The following is a 16,086-nucleotide window of genomic DNA, read 5'->3' as shown; positions in this document are numbered from 1 at the left end:
TCAGAACTGGGCAGACACATGGCAAATGACATTGTGTTACAAAAGTGTAAGGTACTGCACACAGGCAATACATTTCTCCCGCCTTCCTTTCTATATTGGTTAATTGTGGGCTCTAGTTTTTTTTTTTTTTTAACATCACTGAGTCCCTTGTCCCTGTGCAACCACAATGTAGAAACATATAGAGAATGTATGGGAATGGTCAATAAACATCACTGCTGTTTCTCTTAAAGCGTGTTTATTTATTTATAATACTGGGCCCTGTCTTAATACTGTATTACATTCTGAATATGAATATAGCTGAATTATTAATTGTTGATAATACTTAAAATACCAGATACATATTTAGCATTAAAAAGCAATACATGTGATTTATTTAACATTCGTTCATTATTTTGTGTATCAGCCGGCACACAAAGCTGAGCGCAGTGCGGTATACTGTAATGATGCTCCAGTCAGTCTGCCCGGACTGCACCTGAACCATTTTAAAAACACGAAGCCACTAATAACCTAATTTGTAAAAGTTAGTAAAGAATTGAGCTAATATAACGAAGCTAAATTTGAACTCATAGCTGGAGCAACGAGAGAGGGCGAGAGGGCGGGGCAGAGAAGGAGGGGGAGACGCTGCTAGGCAACCGGCTCGTGAACATTCCACTCCGCTGAGCAGAGACCGTTAGAATTTAAAAATGCGAATGTTCCAAGCGGTGTTAGGCGCTTCGTTAAATTAACACACCGTTGCTGTCATTTTAATTTTGAAGAAAACGATAGGTTGCGGATGCAACCCCGGTTCCCTGAAAGAGAAAATAACCATCAACATGAGATATTGCCGTCAGGCAGCACCGGTAGGCTGAGCTTTTATAGCAAAGCTGCCGATAGGCCCCCACGCCAGCTGCAGTGTAAGCCCGCCCCCCTGGGAGCTTACTTAACTGCGCGCGCGGGGATGCACTTCCTCTTTTGCTCTTCAGGCCGTGAAGGCTACCGGAGCGACCTCGCAGCTTGATGGTTATTTTCTCTTTCAGGGAACCGGGGTTGCATCCGCAACCTATCGTTCCCTTTCAAGTCGAAAATAACCATCAACATGGGATACAGTGTACCCTAGCTGTCGCGAGGGAGGATTCTCGGCAGTAGGACAGACTTACGTCATAACGCAACTGCGTAGGCAGTACATCTAGGCATATGCGGAGCTGCGCCTCAGCGTCTATGCTCGTAATGACACCTGTCTTAAAGGTGGAACATTCAACACCATGCTATCAATCACTCTATACGTCCGCATCCTGAGGCGTCGTAGAGTGTAAAACAGATGCTCCAAACAGTGGAGCAGAGGAATCCAGTACATTTAACCTGTAAAACCTCATGAAAGTATGCGGCGTAGCCCAACTGTCTGCCGCGCAAATATCAGACACCGGCACCCCTCGAAAGAGGGCCCAGGATGTCGCCATACCCCTGGTAGAATGCGCCTTCAACTGCCCTGGTGGTGGAAGGCCTGCAGATTCATACGCTAATTTAATAGCATCCACTATCCAGTGGGAAAGGCACTGTTTAGACAGCGGCTGACCCAAAGATCTAGAACCATGGCATATGAACAACTGTTCTGTCTGCCTCACAGTCTTTGTACGGTCAATATAACACCTCAATGCCCTCACGGGGCAGAGCATGTGTAACCGCTCTTCCTCTGGGGAAGAAAAAGGAGGAGGATGGAACGCCATCAACTCGACTGACTGGTTCATGTGGAACGGGGATATGACCTTTGGTAAAAAGGCCGGATTAGGGCGCATGGAGACCTTAGAACCGTCTCCTGCAAAACGAGTACAAGAAGGATGCACTGAAAGTGCATGTAACTCGCTCACGCGTTTTGCTGATACCACAGCCAGCAAAAATGCAGTCTTAATAGATATGAGCTTCATATCCACGCTGTGGAGAGGCTCAAACGGTGCCTTGGTAAGGGCTTCTAGCACCACATCAAGGCTCCACGACGGTAAACTGGTCGTTCTTGGAGGCCGCAAGCGTCTTGCGCCTTTCAGAAACTGAGATGCCAAAAAATGGCAACCAGGTGATAAACCGTCAATGCGTACATGACAAGCCGAAATGGCGGCTAAATACACTTTAAGTGTAGAAGGAGATTTCCCTTCATCCAGCAGTTTCTGCAGAAACTGCAATATTACTGCCATAGGACAGGAGACTGGGTCGTGGCTCTGAGCCAGACACCAACTCTGAAACAACTGCCACTTATACTGCGACCTAGTAGAGGGGGCTCTCGCACTCTGGATGGTCGATATAACTGCAGTCGAAAGCCCTAAGGCTGACAGGCGCTCCCGCTCAGGGGCCAAGCCCATAACTGCATGAGTTTGGGGTTCGGATGCCAAAGCTCTCCTTGAGCTTGGGACAACAGGTCCGCTCGCAGAGGGAGCTCCCTCGGGCGACCGTGCAGTAATTGCACTAGACTCGGGAACCATATTCTCCGAGGCCACCGAGGAGCGATCAGAATCACTGTCGCTCGCTCTACCCTGACCTTCTCCAAGAAGGCGGGGAGCATCGGAATCGGTGGAAAGGCATACAGGAGCCCTGGCGGCCATTCGTGAGCCAGTGCATCCACCCCCAGGGGGCTGTCGAGGTCCTTCACCGAGAACCATAGAGGACAGTGCGTGGTCTCTCGTGAAGCGATGAGATCGACTTGCGCTGTGCCGAACCATTCCCAGATGCGCTCTACCACCCGAGGGTGAAGACGCCATTCGCCCGCAAGAGGACCTCCTCTGGACAGGAGGTCCGCTGCGTAATTGACTCTGCCCGACAGATGAACTGCACGCAGAGAGGCTAAACGCGGTTGAGCCCAGAGCAACAGCCGCGTTACCATCCGGTGAAGACCGGGGGACCGCAATCCGCCCTGGCGATTGATATACGCCACTACTGTGGTGTTGTCTGACCTCACTAACACGTGCTTGTCTAGAAGCACTGGCAAGAAGTGCCGAAGGGCGAGGTCCACTGCTCTGAGTTCCAGAGCATTGATGTGGGCTGACCTCCAGGGTCCTGACCACACTCCACGGGTCCCTGTCCCGTTCCAGACTGCTCCCCAACCTTGGTTGGAAGCGTCGGTTGTGATAACTTCCCTTCGGAAGACGGGACCCAAGCGCACGCCCTGGCGGATGTTCGACTGAACTTTCCACCAGCGTAATGCTTCCCAGCAGGTTCGGGATACCCTCAACCTGCGGTGCTTGTCTCTCCGCGGGTGCAACGCGAAGGCATTGAACCAGGCCTGCAGAGGTCTCTGGTGTAGTAAGCCCAAAGGAAGGGCTTGCGAGGCGGCAGCCATCAACCCCAGCATGCGCTGACACAGCTCCATGCTGACTGTTTCTCTCAACCTGAATAGGGAGAGACACCGCTCTAATGAGGCAACTCTTAGTGTCGATAGGGTCGCTTCCATGGACACTGAGTCCAGATGCAGACCCAAAAACTTGGTCTGTTGGCTGGGCACGAGGCGGCTCTTGTCTGGATTGACCTTCAGACCTAGCCGCTGAAGATGGTCTGTAACCATCACTGTGTGCTGTGCCAGCTGCTCCTTTGACTGCGCGCAGACGAGCCAGTCGTCCAGATAGTTCAGCAGTCGGATGCCTTGAGCCCGCAAAGGAGCTAAAATGGCGTCCATACACTTCGAAAAGGTTCGAGGAGCTAGAGACAGGCCGAATGGCAGGACGCAAAACTCGTAGACCCTGCTTTGGAATGCGAATCTTAGATACTTCCTGTGACCCGGACAGATGGGAACGTGAAAGTACGCATCTGTCAGATCTATGGTGGTAAACCAGTCGCCCTGCCGGACAGACTGGACAATGTGCCTGTGCGTGAGCATCTTGAACGACAACACCCGTAGGTATTTGTTCAGTACCCGCAGGTCTAGAATAGGGCGGAGCCCGCCGTCCTTCTTTGGCACAAGGAAGTACTTGGAGTAGAACCCCTGGTCGGTCAGAGCAGGGTCTACTAGTTGAATGGCAAGCTTCCTGAGCAATGCCTGTATTTCCACATTCAGAGCTGAGGACTGAACCACGTCCTTCACCACAGTTACCACCACCCCCCTGAAGGGGGGGGGGGGGTTTAACTGGAACTGAAGGGTGTACCCAGTGAGTATAGTTTTGCGCACCCAGATATCGCTGGTGCATTGTTGCCAAAACAGAAGCTGTGGAACAGTATAGGGTTGGGTTAATGGCTGCCTGGTTTTCTCAGGGCTGCTTAGGCTTCGCTCGCTCATGAGGGGCCTGGCCAGAGCCACGAGGGCGTGGTCTGCCGCCTCCTCTAGGTCGCCACCCTGTGCGCTGCGGTCGTCCCCTTGGGATTTGGCCACGCGCTGCTGTATCCGCCGGGGAGGTCTTAGTACCCCCTGGACGGGGCTGGTGTTGCGGTGGTGTTCTATGCCACTGATGTTCTTGTGGGCGTTTGACCTGGAAAGGCCTACGCGGCCATATCGTAGCCAACTGCTGTGATGCCTCTCTAGCCTTAGCTGAGCTTTGCAGAATCTCTTCCACCGCTGGGCCAAATGTGTGCCCCGGTGTAATTGGGGCATCCAACAATGGAGCTTTGTCATGCTCCTGGACTCTCGCCTGCGAGAGCCAGAGCTGTCGTCTGGCCACCACCAGAGACGCGATGCTCCTGCCCTGGGCCCGCACGTTAAGCTGGGCTAGCTTGACCAGCAGCTGGGCAACTAGCCCCAACTCCGCTCTCAGAGACACTGAAGGGTAGTCTGGGAGATCCTTTATTAGCGCAGCCTGATAAACTGAGAGGAGGCTGGCCAGATAGGACAGCCTAACTGCCTCTGTAGCCGCCGAATAGCCCCTCTTGAGGTGCACCTCAGTGATCCTGCACTGCTTGTTAGGGCAGGTGGGGTCTTTCACCAACCCAGAGAGTGTTGGTGACTTCACCAACGCTGCGAACGCAGCGCCAACTGGCGGAAATGACGCCAGACCCGCTTCACTCGCACCTTGCATGGTAAAGGCAGCCGCCTTACGCGAGGTTGCCGGGGCGGAGGCTGGAGTCCCCCAAGTGGACTGCACCTCCTTAACAAAGTCTGGGAAGGCCGGAAGCATCCTAGACTGCTGGCCCTGTGCCAAAGGCGACTCAAAAAGAGAGCGCCTAGGTTCTTCAGTGGCAGGCCATTCTAAGCCCAGGTGGCGAGTCGCCCGCTCTACTAAGGACCATAAAGAGTCATCTACGCCTACCTCCATCTCAGACTCTGAGTGGTGGGACGTGAGCTCTGCCTCCACACTATCCTCTCCGTGGAGAGGCTCACCCTCTGATGCATCTCGAGAGATAGCATCCACGTCCCATGCGTCCTGTTGCGCAACTGGAACGGACAGGGGTTGTGGTAGGATGATCGGCTGGTTGACAGCCGGTCTGACTGGCTCCTCTGCGGCCCGAGCTGTGGCCAGGGACATGAGCAGCGATTGCTGCCCCATCATAAGGTCCATAAACTGAGACATCTTAATAGTAAGCTCAGTTACACCACCACGCCTGTCGCGACGAGGAGAACGGGAACATCCTCTCCTTCGGGGCGATCTAGAGCGGGATCTCGAGATCTGACGGGGGCGTTCGCCGCGAGGAGAAGGGCCTCGCCTTACAGAAAGGCTGTGGGAGCGGTCTCTCTTGCGCCTAACGTCAGGAGATCGTTGACCAGGGGTAACCTGGGAAGGCGAACTCCTGGAAAAAGGCAGCTTCGCTGGCGGGGAAGCCAAAGAAGGCTGCGGGGTGGAAAGGGTGTGTGACGACCCAGATGAAGGGGAGCGATCCCCGACTGCTCTCCTCGCCCTACGACGCAGAGTGCGCGTCTGAAAGCTTGCACATAACGTGCAAAAAGCTTTGTCTGCCAAAGCAGATGCCGCAAGCTCCGGCCCCAGACAGGACACACAGTCCTCATGCAGGTCATTAGCCGGTAACTTCGTCTGACAGGTGACACAGCGGTGAAATGACATGGTGCAGCACGTTGTATGCCGAAGCGTACCGTGCCAGTAATAGGAGCGCCGAGCGTTAAGCACTGAGCACCAAGAGAACAGCTTTAAGGTGCGTTGAGGCGCGTGCACCAAGCACTGAAAAGACAAACGTCAAGTGCGTGCACTGAGGCACCGAGCGTCGAGGTGCGTGCACCGAGCACCGAGCGTCGAGTTGCGTGCACCAAGGCACCAAGCACCGAGTGTCGAGGCGCGTGCACCGAGGCACCGAGCGCCGAGCGTCGAGGTGCGTGCACCGAGCACCGAGCGTCGAGGTGCGTGCACCGAGGCACCGAGCGTCGAGGTGCGTGCACCGAGGCACCGAGCACCGAGCGTCGAGGTGCGTGCACCGAGGCACCGAGCACCGAGCGTCGAGGTGCGTGCACCGAGGCACCGAGCGTCGAGGTGCGTGCACCGAGGCACCAAGCACCGAGCGTCGAGGTGTGTGCACCGAGGCACCGAGCGTCGAGGTGCGTGCACCGAGGCACCGAGCACCGAGCGTCGAGGTGCGTGCACCGAGGCACCGAGCACCGAGCGTCGAGGTGCGTGCACCGAGGCACCGAGCACCGAGCGTCGAGGTGCGTGCACCGAGGCACCGAGCACCGAGCGTCGAGGTGCGTGCACCGAGGCACCGAGCACCGAGCGTCGAGGTGCGTGCACCGAGCACCGAGCGTCGAGGTGCGTGCACCGAGGCACCGAGCGTCGAGGTGCGTGCACCGAGCACCGAGCGTCGAGGTGCGTGCACCGAGGCACCGAGCACCGAGCGTCGAGGTGCGTGCACTGAGGCACCGAGCGTCGAGGTGCGTGCACCGAGGCACCGAGCACCGAGCATCGAGGTGCGTGCACAAGTGCGTTGCGTGCACTGAGCCCAAGCACTAGGCGCCGAAGCGCTACACCAGGCGCCTAAGCGCTGACACCGAAAGCGCCGGAGCGCGTGTACTGCACCAGACGATCCACGTCAGCTGACCCGCAAAGCGGAGACGCTATGTGCTCTAGTACTGTGTCTGAGTCTCGAAAGACAAGGTGTTGTGCTGCTTATAAGGGCAACAGTTAATGCACTTGGTGGTCGTCTTCCTTATACTGTATGGGAAAAAACTTTTTTTTTTTTTTTTTTTGTTTGGACGCTGCAGCAGACACTACGTATGGTGTAAAACAGTGGGGCTATACTCAATAGCAGCCACGTGGCGGCAGAACGCGCCGCGGTGGGGGGGAGACTGCAATGCAGGCTGCACGCACACACACACACACACACGGTCTAGCCTAAGCAAGACCGAGGCTGCAATAATGCGCGTGGTCTAAGGCCAACGCACACGCGTCCCAAACAATATACAATAAAAAATATATATAACAATATATATATATATATACACAAAAACCCAAATAATAAATATAATATAATTATATATTATAATAATAACAATAAGAAAAGGAAGACGGGAGACCACGAAGACGCGATGCCGAAGCAAAGCGAAAGGAAAAATATATTAAAGAAATATATATAATCCTAAATAACACAATAACTGAAAAAAACTCAGAGAAGGGGTAATTAAACAGCTTCTCAAGCGTAAAGCTTATCGAGTACAATCAGTTAACAAGCTCTATTATCTATTACCTACCGTACCAAGGCTGAAGACAAAAGAGGAAGTGCATCCCCGCGCGCGCAGTTAAGTAAGCTCCCAGGGGGGCGGGCTTACACTGCAGCTGGCGTGGGGGCCTATCGGCAGCTTTGCTATAAAAGCTCAGCCTACCGGTGCTGCCTGACGGCAATATCTCATGTTGATGGTTATTTTCGACTTGAAAGGGAACCATATTTTAAATATTCAAACAGCACTGTATTAAAAAAATCCTTTACTTCAGTTCCAGACCGTTTTCCAACAAATAAAAGGAGGTACATATTTATAATAAGTATATTTGTTATGATATTAAGACTAAAGAAATGTGCTACAGTTTGGTGTATAATTTATTTATTTATTAAATGTTGCAGTATTTCTTTTTTTAATACTGTATTGTTTTCACAAAATAACATCCATACATTATCAGTTCATCTGCTAGAGTAATCGAATCACAAATATTACTCGTCAGTAATTCATACATAGAAGTTCAAATGTAAGGCTGGATTAAAGTTTAACCAAATAAATAAGTAAATACATTAATAACGACATGAAGCAAAAATACGTTTTGGTAGCTCATAAGTAGTCCTATTTAAATTACAAAATGCGACCTGTTTTAGAAATTGATTTATATACTACCTGCCATTTAAATCTAAATTATATTTAAAATTGTTTGAGGGGCAGACTAGCATAGATGATTTCTAAAAGCCATTAATATGTTAAATTATAACACCATATTAGCACTCTGGGAAATATAGAAATTGATCATTTGTAAAGAATTAGCTGTAAGATTATTTAGATAAATAATCAGAATTATGGACACATGGATTTTTGATTAAAATATACCCACATGTATTTTTGTTTCATGTCGTAATTTATTTATTAATTTCATTGTAACCCCTTGCTGGTGCCATGGCTTGTCTCTGTATCAATTCAGTGATATTGAGGTTTTGTTTAGTACACACTAGCAGGTGATTTGATAATCTTATTGATGTTATTTTGTGAAAACAATAACACGTTAATACTGTGCTACAAAAAATGACTCGAGGTGTTGTAACTTCTGCGGGTGATGTCATGGGTTGTCATGGCAGCGCCGATCATCACGGGAGAGGTTATCCGGGACAAACGCTTCCTTCGCTGGGTCGGAGAAACGCTGTTCCGCTGGCTTCTGAGGTATCCAACCAGAATATCTAAATCAATACAGTGACAACAAAGTAATGTGACATATAAACCTAATGACTACATTAATGAAGCAGTAATACACGACAGTGTGTGTGTGTGTTATCACACACACAGCAGTGTGGAGTAGTGGTTAGGGCTCTGAACTCTTGATCGGAGGGTTGTGGGTTCAATCCCCAGTGGGGGACACTGCTGTTGTACCCTTGAGCAAGGTACTTTACCTAGATTGCTCCAGTAAAAACCCAACTGTATAAATGGGTAATTGTATGTAAAAATAATGTAACAATTGTAAGTCGCCCTGGATAAGGGCGTCTGCTAAGAAATAAATAATAATAATAATAATTATCAAGAGGTAATATCACCACGCCTTGGGTGCGTTGGGAGGCACTAGACGAAGTTGAGTTCTTCAACCGCCCAGGAAGTGGTGATATATCTCATGATAACACACAGACCCTGGAGTGTATTATTGCTCTTATTAAATGGGGCTATGAGTGTGGTGTTGTTGGTAAATAAAGAAGACTTTAAACCTTATTTTAATAATTTTTATTTGTGTTACCTTCCACTGAGAGAAGTAGTTCCACAGTATCTAAAAATGGTTTTATTAACAATTAAACATTTGATTTTAAACCGTTTTGTATAATATTTTCTTTTTCGGGGCTTCGCTAATAGTTTCTTGTTTAGTCTTTGTAGATATTGAACTGGATAATTGTTTTAACGTGCATGTCTGGGTTTTGTCCAGTAGATGGCGCTGCTGCTGCTGTTGTGATGTTTTGTTTAGCAGAATGCAGTTCACGTACCGTGTTACAAACGGGACGGCGCTGCACAGAGCGGTACAAACTGTGCAATTAAAATCTCCGGTAGTACCACAGACGGGCCGCCGATAGTCATCTCTGATTAACCCAACATGAATATAAATACGAACTCAGTCTGTTTCAAAGAGCACTCAGAGTGACGGCGCCGGAGAGTCTGATAGCAGGTTTAATAACACTATGTAACACAATTTTTGTTCCTGGGTAGTAAGTGTTATTTCCTAATTGCTTATGCCTCAAAAGTATAGAAAATGGCTATTATTCCCCACAAACTTTGCTTTTGTGACCAGGACAGTGATATTTTAAAATTTACCTATTTCCAATGAGAAAACGGGCGAATTTGTTTCTTTTCGTTCACATAAAGTCAGAAAAAAACAACATATGAATCCAAATTAACATGTATTTATACTAAAGTAATACAAAGATGACTACAAAAGATTTAGAAGTGAGTAGTTTCTCGAGATTTACGATTATACTGTAAATCACTTTCACGAATCAGCCCCCAAATGTGGTCTCCCATCAGGTTCTCGTTATACTGTCCTTCATCGACAGCTCATCCAGGAGCCTCAAAGCCGTGCTGCTCCATAATGGTAACAAGTACCCGTCTCTTCCCCTGGCTCACTCGGTGCACCTCAAAGAGGATTACAACAGCATCAAGACCTTGCTCGACGCCTTGAAGTATGATGAGTACGGCTTGGACCCCCGGAAGGTGCTGATGCCACCACTGCACATCAAATTAGGCCTTATGAAACAATTTGTCAGAGCTCTAGATAAGGAGTCGGCAGCCTTCAAGTACCTTCAAGACTTCTTCCCTAAGCTGTCTGAGGCAAAGGTCAAAGCCGGTGTCTTCGTCGGACCACAGATAAAGAAGATCCTGGAGTGCAATGAATTCCCCAAGAAGCTCACTAGTAAGGAGAAAGCGGCTTGGAACAGCTTTGTCACAGTGGTTTGGGGCTTCCTGGGCAATCACAAGGCCAAAAACTATGTGGAGCTGGTTGAGACTCTGGTGAAGAACTACGGCACAATGGGCTGTAGGATGTCCCTCAAAGTCCATATCCTTGATGCTCATCTTGATAAATTCAAGGAGAACATGGGAGCGTACTCGGAGGAGCAAGGCGAGCGCTTCCACCAGGATATACTGGACTTTGAATGCCGCTACCAAGGACAGTATAACGAGAACATGATGGGAGACTACATTTGGGGGCTGATTCGTGAAAGTGATTTACAGTATAATCGTAAATCTCGAAAAACTACTCACTTCTAAATCTTTTGTAGTCATTTTTGTATTACTTTAGTATAAATACATGTTAATTTGGATTCATATGTTGTTTTTTTCTGACTTTATGTGAACGAAAAGACACAAATTCACCCGTTTTCTCACTGGAAATAGGTACATTTCAAAATATCACTGTCCTGGTCACAAAAGCAAAGTTTGTGGGGAATAATAGCCATTTTCTATACTTTTGAGCCATAAGCAATTAGGAAATAACACTTACTACCCAGGAACCAAAAAAAAAAAAAAAAAATAAATAAATAAAAAAAAATAATTGTTACACAGTGTAATATGAATGTGCCTGTGTCTGATCGAGTCTCGCATCAAACTCTCCGTCTTCTTTATAATATAAACACATTACACCCCCCGTACTACACACGGGGTTTCCAGTGTAGTGAATTCAGTTCCAATAACTCACACACTCAAACATGAAGAGAACAACATGTTGTTAAGAAGCACTTTTTTGTGATGCTAGAACAAGGTATATATAAGGAGTATTGATAATTTCACCCTAAACTTGCATATTGAAAGTAGCATGTCAAAGCAAGAAGGAATCTAATAAGTAGATTATGCCTGTGTAATCACAACTCAGAGGCAGCCAGACCTATGGCATCACACATGGGACTACAGAAACTGGCAAGGGATTCTGGGAATTGTAGTTTGTTTGCAGTTTTACCGTTTTGTGGCTGAACGCTGGAGGCTGCATTAGCCACTGTATTCGATTTTTTTTTAATCTAACGGGAGTAATACAAACTACACTAAGCAAAAATGTAAGAGATATATTAATGTTTTATATTTTGCATGTATATGTACAGAACTGTATAATAAAGTTTGTTTCTAGAATTCTGTTCTTTGCATGTGTGTGTTTTATAATATGCATACCTGTCAGCACTGAGCTTTCAAAGTAAGGGAGACTGCATGGGGCAGAACTCTGAAACAGGCCTTCACGGGCAGGGTTACCATATGACTTCATGCACACTAGAACACACTGGGATAGTTTAGGCTCTTCAACTCACACCCCAATACATTATGGGAAGTGTAGTCCTGCTGTGAACAGTGACCAAGAGGTGTAGAATGTACCACAATGCATTGCAATTGGAAAAGCCTGAATTGTCCCAATAAACAAGGAGTCACATGGTAACCAGAATGCATGCCTGCCACAGGCTTCCCATGGGCCCTAAAGTATGACCAATACATACAGGAAGGAACTGCACTGCTGAAAATAGTGATATAAGAACCTGAAATGTTAGCAAAAATAATTGCTTTTGCAAAAACTTATGTAGGAGCTGAACTGGAATTTTGATTATTAAAAAAAGGAATTGTCACGGACAGCTGAGTTGGGTGGAGGTGTAAAAATAATCAAGTCCAGACAATGGTATGATATGACACAAGTTGTTTTCTTTTCCTTTATTAGTGTCTGCAAACAGTGGTAATCAGGACAACAAACAAAAGAAAATGTCCAAACAAAAGAGAAACACCAACTGAAATGTGGAGAGACAAAACAAACAACAAAGTAAAATTATCCAGACTCTGGGTGGCTGTCCTTGCCTTTCTGGCCATTCTGGTGTCCAACCTCCTGGTTGGTTGTCTCTCTTTTGAATTAGTTTGTTTATGTCTGTCAAAAAAGTCACAGTGAGCATTTGTTTGGTTTTATCCCTCAGTACCTCTCCCACACTCCTTTGTGCTTTCAGATACCACCCTCGACTGCTACAACACAGCCCCATTTTATTTGCTGCGGAACGCCCCCTGATCAGCGGAACACCAATCAGCAATTTTAATCTCCTCCCAATTCTGGGACTTTGCAGGACATTCCGTGTTGTTGCCCTCAACAAAGATGGAACTGCCATGTCACACCATCTCTGTTGGGGCCTTCTAGGCTGGCTCACAGCCCGCTGGCGGCTGGGAGGAAGGCTTACAGCACGGGATCGCTTTATCTCGTCACAGGAATGTATTCTTATTTTAGTTTATTTAGGCGTGTATAATTATTATGATTTATGGATTGGTATGTGCTCCTTTTCTATGCACTGCACCCTCAAGTGGTAGTTTTCTTTATAGCTAATGAATTACAGAATTCAGTGTGGAAAGTAAACAATAAAGAACACAGATGACACAGTGAGGAGGAGCAGCAGCAAATACAGTTCAACTGAAGACAATTAGTTTCTACTTTTGAAAGGAGTTCCTGGTATGGAACATATTGCTGTAGTGGAAGGATTTTCCACTAGTTTTATTATTGGATGTAAGTTAATAAAAGCTTACTGTATTCTGAAGATTGGGAAGTTTACACACCTGGAATTATTCTAGAAGTTAAGAGCTGGAAGTGATGTGAAGCACAGTGACTGTATGGTGAGTCGTAATGTAGAGGATACCTAGCCTACAAAAATTAACAAGTGGGAAAATTATTTATGAAGACACCACAATGTAAATTTAAAAGAGACAAGAGAATCTGTCAGGGAGAAGGGCCCAACATAAGGGAAAGTGGACAAGCCTGGCTTTGGTGGACAGCTTTTAACTTTACACCAGCTTTTGTTTTCAAATGAACCCCCCCCTCCATTACTATTTCTACACACGAGGCTTCAAAATAATTAACAGTTAAACATATATTCTTAAATCAGTGATGCAGGGCTCTAGTTTGTTTCTTGTTGAAGCCTGGTTCATGACAATATATAAATTGTATACTGAAATAGAATTTCTATATGAAAATTGTTACCTAATACATATTTAATAAAAGGGACAAATGAGGGGGCAGGGGTTCTTCCTTAAATTTTATCATACTAAATAACTGAAAGTATAGTAATTGCCCTGTTACTGTTCAATATAAAAATAGTGTTACAGCTCAATGGAGGAGGAAAGTCTTTGCCCCCGGGTTCACACAGTGAATTAGTGAAGGGTCCTTGAGTAACACACCATATTGAGAATGGCCTGATCAGGGAAAATCAAAGCATTTGCTACAGCAAAGAGGAGGAAATCCCATTGACATGACCATTCTGACATATCAATGGTAGAATTAGTCAAGCACAAAAAAGAAGCTTTTACAAGTAAGATTTTTATTTATCAATACACACTTTTTGGCAGTTTCCAGAAAGATACAACTCCAGCTACGAAGATAACCACTGAACACACACCCATTGCAGCTCCCAGAAGGGACCACACATTGAATTGGCCTGCAAGAGAACAAAGAAATAGTTAGAGGAATAAAAAGTGTTATATTTTACTTGAACTGCAATTGTGTTCACATCATGCATATTACCACTTCTAGGCATAAAGTGAAGGGACCCATCTCTCTTCAGCTCAATTGGGCCAGAAGACACAAACACCTTTAATGCACCACCATCCATCCCTTCAGCACTGCGACCTACAGGAGGAATTAGGAGGAGTCCATCAAATCAAACGGACAAAAAAGCATGCAAAATGTACCCCCCTTCTTAGACAGAGCTCTTACCAAGCCTCTGTTTCCCTGGAATGCACCGTCTGCTACAGAGGCTGTCTGATGGCCGGTTTGAATCACATATCACAACACTGCAGTGGAAGTAAATCTGAAAGACAGCACACCTTGTCAAGCAAAACAAGCATCAATAGATCAGGCAGTACCATCATCCAATGAGGATTACTGAATTGAAAAACACATATATTGCATCATAAGTGTTTCTTGCAAAAGTGTAGTTACATGTTTTCATTCCAACTCACTAAAGATTTGAGAACAGCAACTATTTGCTGCTTGCAAAGCAATCCAAACCATGCATTGTGGTACAAGATCCCCATCCTAACACTCCACTTTACCTGTCCTTTCAGTGCATCCCGGCTGCTTGAAGGAAAACATTTTCACTTCAAACCTCTTCAGATGGGAAGGGAACAGCACTCTTGCATTGCTGGAGACTGGGTGAAAGACGGTCAAGTACTCATCTGCAGAGTTCTCACAACTAGAAAGAGAAAGTAGGTCAGGAGCACATCAGCCACAACTCCAATCCCTAGGTTTTGTAGCAGAAATATCATATTCCAGCATCTTACCTGTCCACAACAACATCCCACTTTGGAGAGCTATTCCTGTCAGCAGAATAGGTTGCCCAGCAGTTCTCCAAAAACAATTCAGCCTGTGGATCCCTGCTGTACAGGATCTCTACCTCAAAATACAAGGGTCTTCGCAAGTACTTCACAACAGGGTAATCCTGAGCGCCATAGAAGTCATTGTAGGTTGAATCTGCAGAGATGCAAGGGAGAATTTTATAGGTGGAAACACACTACTAGAGCATCTATATTATTTCAATTGCCAAGTCATACCCAATGCAAGCCGCATGATGACTGCAAGGTCCCCCAAGCCAGGCTGGACTACAGGTGCAGGATTATTCTGGTACAAGAACTGCACTACCTTGGTGTCATTGACCAGGTAGTGACAGGCAACTCTCAACCTGGAAAGAGGAGATGGGGTTAGGATAGTTTCAGGCTCAACCACAAGGATACTAAATTTGATTGCAATCCTTACCGGTAAGATGTGAACAGCACTTCATTCTCATAAGTCAGGAGGTTGTTGTCAAACTGGAAGAGAATCACAAAAGGCTCAGGTTGCAATGAACTTGTAGATTTAGTATGGAGCTGCATACCAAGTTGCAGACTAGCTAATATGGTACTCAGGATCATCCCCAGCTGTGTACTAACTTTGTACCAATTTCACAATTTAAAAATAAAAAGCAGTGATTATGAATATTACAGTTAGATTATGTTTGTTACAGTTAGTATGATACCACAAGTCTGTCTACAGAAACTGCTAGACTAATTTGGTATTGTTTTAGTAACCGCCAAGAGGGCAACAGCAGTTATTTTGGATTTGTTGCAAATACACATTTGAATACACAGCTGGCAACTCTTGAGCTGCAATTGGTATTAACTCGTGTACTAGTTTAGTCCCATCCTACATACTAACCACGGGATCTTCCCGAGTTAGTACGCTCCTTCCAGTTCACTGCCATTGACCCAAAAAGGTCTATAGGCAGCACATGCAATGCCATAACCAAGAGTCATGTCGCAGCACCTTTGTCAACTGGACAAGCAGTTCAATACAAAGGTGGCATCTTTCAGATGTACACAATTCATGCAAGTAATTCAGCTGATGGAAAACACCAGTCACCATGGCTCCCCAGATTGATCCATGGGTGTTGTGGCCAACTTGTCAATATGTTGAACCTCCTCAAAATATGGTTTTAAATGTGTCAATACTAACCCTTCTAGTTGTGCCACAGGAGTTGACATTGAAGTAGAAA

The 16,086-nt window shown here is 46.6% G+C and overlaps 1 long non-coding RNA gene across 1 annotated transcript; it reads right to left on the bottom strand.

The window, feature by feature from the left end:
* Positions 1-13,861: 13,861 nt before the first annotated feature.
* On the bottom strand, positions 13,862-15,224 carry LOC131703022 (uncharacterized). The gene is made up of 6 exons (XR_009309640.1): positions 15,110-15,224; positions 14,840-15,029; positions 14,612-14,751; positions 14,274-14,367; positions 14,082-14,186; positions 13,862-13,995 (listed from the first exon to the last, which is right to left on the bottom strand). It is a non-coding gene; the product is annotated as an uncharacterized LOC131703022 (long non-coding RNA).
* Positions 15,225-16,086: the final 862 nt, after the last annotated feature.

This window comes from Acipenser ruthenus, chromosome 32 (assembly GCF_902713425.1).
Source record: "Acipenser ruthenus chromosome 32, fAciRut3.2 maternal haplotype, whole genome shotgun sequence".
Lineage (NCBI taxonomy): Eukaryota > Metazoa > Chordata > Actinopteri > Acipenseriformes > Acipenseridae > Acipenser > Acipenser ruthenus.
Note: the sequence above shows the minus strand (reverse complement) of the source record. Positions and strands in the feature narration are given on the sequence as shown.